The sequence below is a fragment of the Siniperca chuatsi genome, linkage group LG20, assembly GCF_020085105.1.
Source record: "Siniperca chuatsi isolate FFG_IHB_CAS linkage group LG20, ASM2008510v1, whole genome shotgun sequence".
Lineage (NCBI taxonomy): Eukaryota > Metazoa > Chordata > Actinopteri > Centrarchiformes > Sinipercidae > Siniperca > Siniperca chuatsi.
Genome location: NC_058061.1, coordinates 14869137 through 14877844, shown reverse-complemented (window position 1 = coordinate 14877844; position 8708 = coordinate 14869137). Strand labels below are relative to the sequence as shown.

At 39.5% G+C, this 8708-nt stretch overlaps 1 long non-coding RNA gene across 1 annotated transcript; it reads right to left on the bottom strand.

The window, feature by feature from the left end:
- Nucleotides 1-1558: 1558 nt before the first annotated feature.
- On the bottom strand, nt 1559-3315 carry LOC122867316. The gene is made up of 2 exons (XR_006375897.1): nt 2716-3315; nt 1559-1916 (listed from the first exon to the last, which is right to left on the bottom strand). It is a non-coding gene; the product is annotated as an uncharacterized LOC122867316 (long non-coding RNA).
- Between the last annotated feature and the right edge of the window lie 5393 nt (nt 3316-8708).

Below are 8708 nucleotides of genomic sequence, written 5' to 3'. Positions count from 1 at the left end.
TTCGGTTCTCTCTTCACCACTGTGGACCCATAGAATGAAATAATTAAATCAAGAGAGATCCCACACTGATGTCACAGAACAAGACACTCTCCAGACCTTGATATCCTTCCTGCTAATCGCAGACATTAGAGAGATAGGCCACTTGTCAGAGCGTGGTGCTGTAAACAGTGAGGAGTCTAGTAAAGCTAGCTGTCCACTGTAGTTCGATAGCCAGGTTCTGATACTGCAGTACTAATTGAGACTTAATCAATATACAGATTTGACAATGTCCTGCGTTACCCAGGTTGCAGAGGCTTGCAGAGGTGCAAATGTGCACACCTTACAAATCTGAACAACGGGTTGTATGAACTTGAGCATTAAGCGAGCTGATTGGTTGATCCAGACCAGCTCTTATCTGGAGACAAGTTTGTAACATAAAAGAAAAAACACATTAATGTTTAACTCAAAATCCATTTGTTCTGCACTGCTCTTTACCAGCAAGCTTTTGCCAGACCGACCAGTTAGTCCTTCAGAAGTGTTTTCAAGTGGCTGGTTTGGCACGTCTGCTTAACTTCAACCCCTCTGATAAATAGCAGTGCACGGCCGCTTCCCTGAGCTTTTCTTTGGGGGACATCCTGGACTGTCTGCCATGCAGTGGATGAGTCAGACCCAAACAGGGCTTTAGTCTCACACTTGAGTCTAACATTAAAGCTGTACTGAATATCTGTCAAACTACAACAAAACTATTAACTATAACAGAAGTGTTACGTGTATGATACATTCATGGTCATCTGTTCCCCCTGAACCATTTACATTCTCACTATGGATCATCACTTTGCTTCATCGACGCCTCTTCACATGTGGTCTGTCTGCTGTCCCAACGGCCTCAGTGTGCTAAAGAAAATGGGTCAGACAGGGATAGTGAAGAGGGACAGAGACCCAGGGACACACAGCTGGCCTCAGCTTGCTGCTCCAACATGCAGATACAGACACACACACTCCTGTGCTGAGGGAGGAGGCTGCTCAGTGCATCAGGGAAATCAGTCGTCCAGAAGAATAACACTGAGCAGCAGATGAAGATCTGATGACTGTGTGTGTGTGTGTGTGTGTGTGTGTGTGTGTGTGTGTGTGTGTGTGTGTGTGTGTGTTGGGAGGGGGGCTTAGTTTTTAATAGGTACACGGCTCTTTTCTTGCAGAGAAGCAGTGTCTGTTATTGCTTGCTCACCTTCTGGATTATCTCTCAATCATCATCCTCTTTTGTCACTTAAGTTGGCAAAATCAATTAAATTCATTCATTCTGTTTTCATGCATTTGCATATGGACCCTATAATGTGCAGTCAATACTGACAACACCGCATTTGAAATGATACCTATCACAATCACGTCAGCCTATTTAATCTCTTCAGACGTATGTGTTTCCATCACATATGTCCTGATTATATTTATAGTAGCTCGTCAGAATCGCTGCCAAGATCTGCCAAAGGACAGATGGCACTTCCCCTGTAAGCCACAGCTTTTTAATAAAGAGCATGGCATAAAGAGTATAGACTGAGGGAAAAATGAACAAGGCTGAAAAGAATTGCAAGATAAAGAGAATTTATTCAGTGTTTGCAACCAAACAAATCAGAACACTGTAAAGCAGAAGAGGAAAAATGTTTCCGTAGAGGTTTGAGTCACACATCTTAAGCTCAGAGGATCATATTGAACTGACAAATTCACCTCACTGACTCCTTTTTCAACCACTGAATTTCCGATTCCCTGTTTAGATTTCCTGGCAAGTGTGCAGGGCAGAGTATTTTTGGTCTTCTTTTAATAACTGCCAGTTTAGATGTGATCCATCTTTAGCGATCCAGACTGGGGCATCTCTGACGCTGATGATGATGTAAGAGCTTCAGTGGGATACGACTGTGAGGGACGCATCATTTTGGCATCATTTTCTGCAGAGACAGGAATGCAAGCACAACACTGCATTTAAGTTTATGCTAAATGTGTATGAAAGACTTTCACTAAAATACTTTTCGAGCCCCATAAAAATGATTTCATTATTAGCCATTTCATCACAGAGGCTACAGCTTCCCAGCTTTCTCCACCACTTCCATTTCTAAGAAGCTCATTGTCCGTTGAAGATAAGAGAGAGGCGATTAATGAGAGATAAGTCCCGGAGCAATAATAGCAGACCAGCCTTCGGTAACAGAGTTGAGCTTCCCCTCTGCCATTGCCCGAAATGCTGCTTATTTGATGTCCTTCTAATGTCATTGACTTCCAGGATTTCTGTAATGTTTGGCAGCCTATTGAATCAAAGCACAATATAGGCTTATGAAGAGGCTTTGGATGGGATAATATTAAGTTGTAGAGTGTGCAATAAGGAGAATTACATTTTGGATTAGTGAAATCTTCGCATAAGCTATCACACAAACGCAGTGCCTTAGACCATCTTTAGCCTTTGCTTTAGATTTGAAGATTTGATTTGAACACACTTGTCCAAATATTCACAAAACAAACAAAAAAAAAGAAGAAAACCAAACCACAAAAAACACAGATTAAATTCAGCATGGGACCTGCACATTCAACGATCAAAAAAATAGGAAATTAAATAAAACAAACATCAAATAGCATACAAGTGATAGCTGTGCCATGCAGATTTAATTATTGTATTACTCATTATACAAATAGTACATTTTTACTAATTCACCCATATCTCCTCTTTACATTTCCTTTAACAAAAAGTTTTCACACCTGTTTTTAAAAACTCAAGCGTCTCATGTCATTCTGTAGAGCTAAAAAAGATCGTTGGTCCATAATTTTCTTTTTGGTAGGGATGTCCTAAGTCGATCCTCAGAATCTGGATTCGGGTCGATCCAGGATTCTTTGCTTCTTTTTTTTTGATAGTTGACAGTATACAGGCAAACAGAAAACACGTGAAGAGAGAGAGGGGCATGACACGTAACAAAGATCCTCATCTGGAATCCAACCGGTGATGTTGATGTAAGAGTCAGATGTTGTGCATCTTAACCACTAGTCCACCATGACATGCCTGCTCCAGAAACTTTATTGTGAATCAGTACCAATTATAAAAAGTCTAATCCATTTCCTATCCTTTGTAAGTTTGTTTTGAGTACACCAGCTGTCAAAAACTTCCCACCATGCTCTGCAAAAAATTGGAACCACACAGTGTTCAAGCAGAGCCATCCTCCTAACACTCATCTCTGCACCCCATTTTCTCCTCTCCTACTTTACATTCTGTCCTTTACATTTCCTTCTTGCCCACTTTCTCACTGGCATCCATCCTTCCCCTCGATAACCTCCTCTCTCTCTATTTCCTCTATTACTTTAGCCTAATCCATTCCCCTTTCTTCTCTCCACACTTCACATACTCGTCTTTATGGATGATGGTGCATTACAACCCCCCCCCCCAGGATCCTTAAGTAGGGCTGACGTAGTTGCATGGGAAGAATGACGCAGATGTGTTCATTCAAGTAGGTGGTGTAGTCTAAGGAGAGAAACAGAGGGGGGAAGGTGGCAAAGGGGAAACAGGGGACTGAGGAAGAAGGCAGGGAGAAGAACGAGAAATGAAAGGAGACAAGGAAATGGGAGTGGAAAGGGAGGTGGCTGTGGGAGACAGATGAAGAGGGGGAATGTGAGAGGAGACAGATTGATGAATGAATGTTTGTTCATGCCACACAGAGGCAAATGCCAATTTACTACACCAAGCAAGTGTTTCAAATTGAAGTGATGTTTAGAAAGAGGCTAGAGCGGGGATCCACTCGGATTCAAAGCTCCCCCTTGTTTTCATCTTCAAATCCCTCCTGAATGGAGTTTGAAAAAGACCAAAATAAACTCAACAAATTATTTAACCATTACCAGAGAGTGATTTTTTGCACATTACCAAAACACTGTGCATTGCACTGTATCAAAATAACAGCCACAAGCTTATGCATCAGCAGAGTTACGCTTGACTACAACTGGGCTACAGGAGCTGAATAGCAATCTCCCGCATATTGCAAGCTTTTGAGTTATGCAGAGATGATTGACCTCACAAGCCTGTATTGAGCTGATTCAGAACTCTGCTCCTCACTAAGACCAAAAAAGTGGATCACATCACTCCAGTTCTGATGTCTGTACACTGGCTTCCTGTCTGTCAAAGAACTGATTTCAAAATACTACTGTTGGTTTATGAAGCACTGAATGGTTTAGGGCAGAAGTACATTTCTGATCTTATGCTACGTCATGAACCATCCAGACCTCTCAGGTCATCTGGGAAAAGTCTGCTTTCTGTCCACAGAGTCAAAACTAAAAATGGAGGAGCAGCGTTCAGTTTTTATGCACCACACATCTGGAGCAAACTCCCAGAAAACTGCAGTTCTGCTGCAACTCAGTTCTTTTAAATCAAGGCTGAAGACTTTTCTGTTTACCACTGCCTTTTATTAAATCAAATTTGAGGTTTTTGACTGATATCTTACTCTCCTGTTTTATGTCTCATTTTTATTTTCTATTTAACTTGTTTTAATTGTATTTAAATGTCTTTGTATATTGCCTTATGTTGCTTTTACATTTTGTCTTGATGCCTTTTATATTTTATGTAAAGCACTTTGACTTTGCCTTGTTATTGAAATGTGCTATACAAATAAACTTGCCTTGTCTTTCCTTTGTAGAAATTTATAAAGATGTATATGTTCTCTGTTGAATATGACCTGTAGTTCTGCTCTTATTTAGAATTATTCCCCCCTTTTTTAAACCTGCAATAACAAGTTTTTTTTGACACTTGGGGGCATTGGAAACGAGTTGTGAACACAACACTAAGATATCATCACTCAAGCTGATAAACAGTAAAGTTGCAGGCTGGACAGCTAAACAATGAACTGAAACTCGTTATAAAGCTTCGTAAAGCCGGGGGGAGCTTCAGATACAGTTGATACTTCTCTGTAGCTTCATCACTACGAGAGACCCCTTTCACATAGTCATTTGATACATTGTTGTTATAAAAATATCGATTATTGCCACTTTAAATGTCATGTATGTTGAATTTACTGCACTAAAAGGTCTCATCAGTTACACATGTGACACCTCCTGCTGACTTTGAGTGAGAGAGCACAGTGTGCTCAAGTTAAATCGATTTCCATAGTGCAGCAGTCTGTGGTGAATTACATTAAATTTGATTTCATTGGAAACAGCATTACTTAAAGCTCACTCAGAGCGAATGAAAAACAAGCCTCTTTAAACAGGTACGTGGCTGTGCACATAATAGGATATATATCCATGACTGCTAGTAATAACGTTTGAGAACATGCAGTGCCCCTGTGTGTGTGTGTGTGTGTGTTTTTGTGCGTGTGAGCACATGCCCTAAATGGTGTTTTTCACCATATTATATTTACTTCAACTGCGGACAATTTGTTATCTACCCAGTTAGCCTGCCAGCAAGATACCTGAGGAAGATATGAATGAATTTCCATGAAACCAGACTGACTTTGATCTAAACAAGTGATTAGTTAGTGATCCGCTTCTGAGATTTTACCATTATAAGATTTTGTTGTCATATTTGTAGGACTAGCTTAAAAAGTGACTGTAAAGCCTAATGGTCCAGTATGTTTTCAGTTAAATTTGAAGGGACAGGCATGTTGACTGGATGCAACAGCAAGTTGTAGATTATTTCAGGTTTATTAAATAATTCTCTGCCATCCAGTTCTACACAACTAATCTGTCAAAGCTGATCTACTGACTCACCAGTGGTCCGTTCATTACAAACAGCCAAACATTGCTCAAACCCATATAACTTTATTTTAGATTCTAGTGGAGATCCCAAAGTCTTCAACGATGCCAAATATGTCAAGCTGAATTTCCGATAAAATGTGTATAAAATTATGGGTATGAATATTTCACAGTGTAAACACCATGTATACAGAGCTGGAACAAGCGGATACAGAGTATACATACTGATATTGTCTGACAGTGTGGAATAAGATGATTTTTTCAACATTTAAGCTCCTTAAGAGGGAAAATAGGTGTGTTCAAACAGAAAGCGAAGCAAATTTTTGCCTCTCGTAATTTGCGTGAATTTGGCCGCCAGACTGTTTGCGTTAACTCACTCCAAACAGCCACTGTACCGGGTGCGCCGTGTCTGTGGGATGGTGTTTGTGTTCGGCTCAGCCTCTGACTGAACCCAGAACTCACCAGAAACTTAAGATATGAGCAAATGTTTCAAGTTCAAAATTTCATCAAAATTTGCACAAAACTCACAAAAGTTCTTAAGTCGGAAGCTGAGCTGAACACAAACACACAGGTGTGTCCGTTGCTAGCTAGAGTTTATACATTCGCTGTTTGGGGCGAATAAACGGTCTAGTGGTCAAATTCGTGCAAAAATTTGCTTCGGTTTATGTTTAAACACAAATAATTTTAGGAGGAAAACAGGAGAAGACCCACTGGAAGCAGACAAAATTGTGCAAACCGCCTCCAATTCTTGCCCGTAGGCGTGTCAATGCTTGTAAGCTAGCGAGTAGCTTGCTTATTAGCAATTTACGTGACGTTGTGCCAAGCAGCACTTTGTTTTTGTCTGTATCTGTAATCCTGGAGGCCAGGGACACAGAAAAGAGGGGTCCTAGAAAGTACAGCAAAACTCTTCTCCGCCACAGACATTCATCCACTGCAGGTAAACACTCAACGTCCTGTCCCACACTAAGTCACTTTTTCTTTGGGGGTCTGTATTGTAAGAGGTTACTGCATTCATACACTTCTTTTATGTTGTATCATATTATCATATAACAGAGACATAGCTATTAACTATTTCTTTTGTTTTTTTACGTTCTGTTTTTGTGATGATGTTCAACATATTGTGTTCATATTTACAGTGATATATTTAAATAATGTATGCTACATTGTACAAGCAGGGCTTTAGGAAGGATTTTGGAAATATGTCATGAGGTCATGAGTCCAAGTCCCCCAGATGCATCCCTCACCCCTCGGAAAAATTCTACCTGACACCACAAAGTCTCTACTTTTTCTTATTATTTGGATTTTTAATATGTGATTATATATTTAACTGTTGAATTATATTTTCTGTAAATGTGAATTCCCCACATGAAGATATAAAATGCTGTCTTCTCCACACTACAAGGAATTAACAGGTTAAGAAATACTGAAGCCCTCATGTATTTTTTCAGCCTAAAAGCTTAAAAGTAGTCAAAAATAAATATCCTGAGTCTAAAAGTACTGGATTTGTAGCCTATAAAATGTCCAACATGTGTAATTTTTTTAAATTATACAACCTAAACTCCCTCCATGGTGCTAAAGCACCCAAATTCCCAGAGCAAAATACAGGGGACTGTTCAGAGGAGAATGTTTGTGATCAGGGTATGCGAGAGAAAACTGTATTTTACCTACCTAGGTATATCGCTCTTCACCTATTTCAGTGACTTTTTATCTTCAGCCTATAACTACATACAGTACATAACATCCTCCTTGCACTCAGCAGAGCCAGCTGAGATACACATCCTGGGCCTCTCTGTGCCCTTATATTAATTAATTAATATAAGGGCAGTGTATTAATTAATTCATATAAGGGCATAATAAACCGCATACTGAACAGACTAGACCTCAATTAGTGTGTTTTAATATAATTTTATAAGGCTATAAAGTGTTAACAGCACATTCAGAAATGAACCTGAACCAGGAAATGAGCTGCTGTCTGAAATATTTTATATGTGTAAACAAAACCTTTGTGTGTGCAGAGCTGTTGTTTCCTCTCGGTGACAGGAACACTAACATGTGTAACCAACTTGTTTAAAAAATTTAGCTGATGACAAGGAGGATGATTGCAACTCGGCACAAAGCACAGCAGTGCTTCGCTCCCTCCTCAGCATGAGGTTAGCGGACGCATCAGGACGGCATAAAAACACAATTATCATATTTCTGAAGTGTTCCAACTGTCCTGGGCTAATCAGTCAAGTACAAAATGACAAAGGTTTTGAATAAGCACACTGCATGCCACACATTACCCACATCATTATATACTGTACTCTATATTAAGGCATTTTAGATGACAGTTGGGAATAAAACCTCCATGCATGCAAAAGGAGGAGATGAGGAAAAATTTATGAAGACGGATACTAATGTGTTCTTGCTGCGTTGGTGTACTTCCTGTAGCCTTCTTTCTATGGAGCACTAAGTCCTTGAGAGGACATATTTATGTGAGACAAAAACAAAAGAACAAAATTAACATGCAGGAAAACAAAGCTCATCTACACAAAGTGAAAGAGTAAAGACCTGCAATTATTCTTTTACAAGTATGGTGAATTAATGCCTGAGTAAAACAATACAGTGCATTACAATGACTAATGCAAAACGCTAATTGAATCCACTTGGTAAGCACAGTGCTGATTTGTAATCGTAAACATGGTTTCATTGGCTGAGTCTGAGGAATTGCAAAAATAAAACACGAATGAATCTGAAAAAAGGGCTGAAAATGTGTTTTTATGCAGACTTAGGTAAGCCCAGCTAGTTAGCAAACTTAGCAAAATAAACTTTAATAAAACAAACTTGGGAAACTATCATATAAGGGTAATATCTAGGTGTTTTTTTCTGTGATTATGATGAAAGTTGTGTGCCTTGTACTGTCAGTATCACATCTAATAATCACAGTAGAAAATGCTCTCCGGATTATTATCATCACAATGAAATGAATAGATTTTGTGCAGGACAAAAAAGGAATATGCTCACTGCAGACAATACTTCTGATT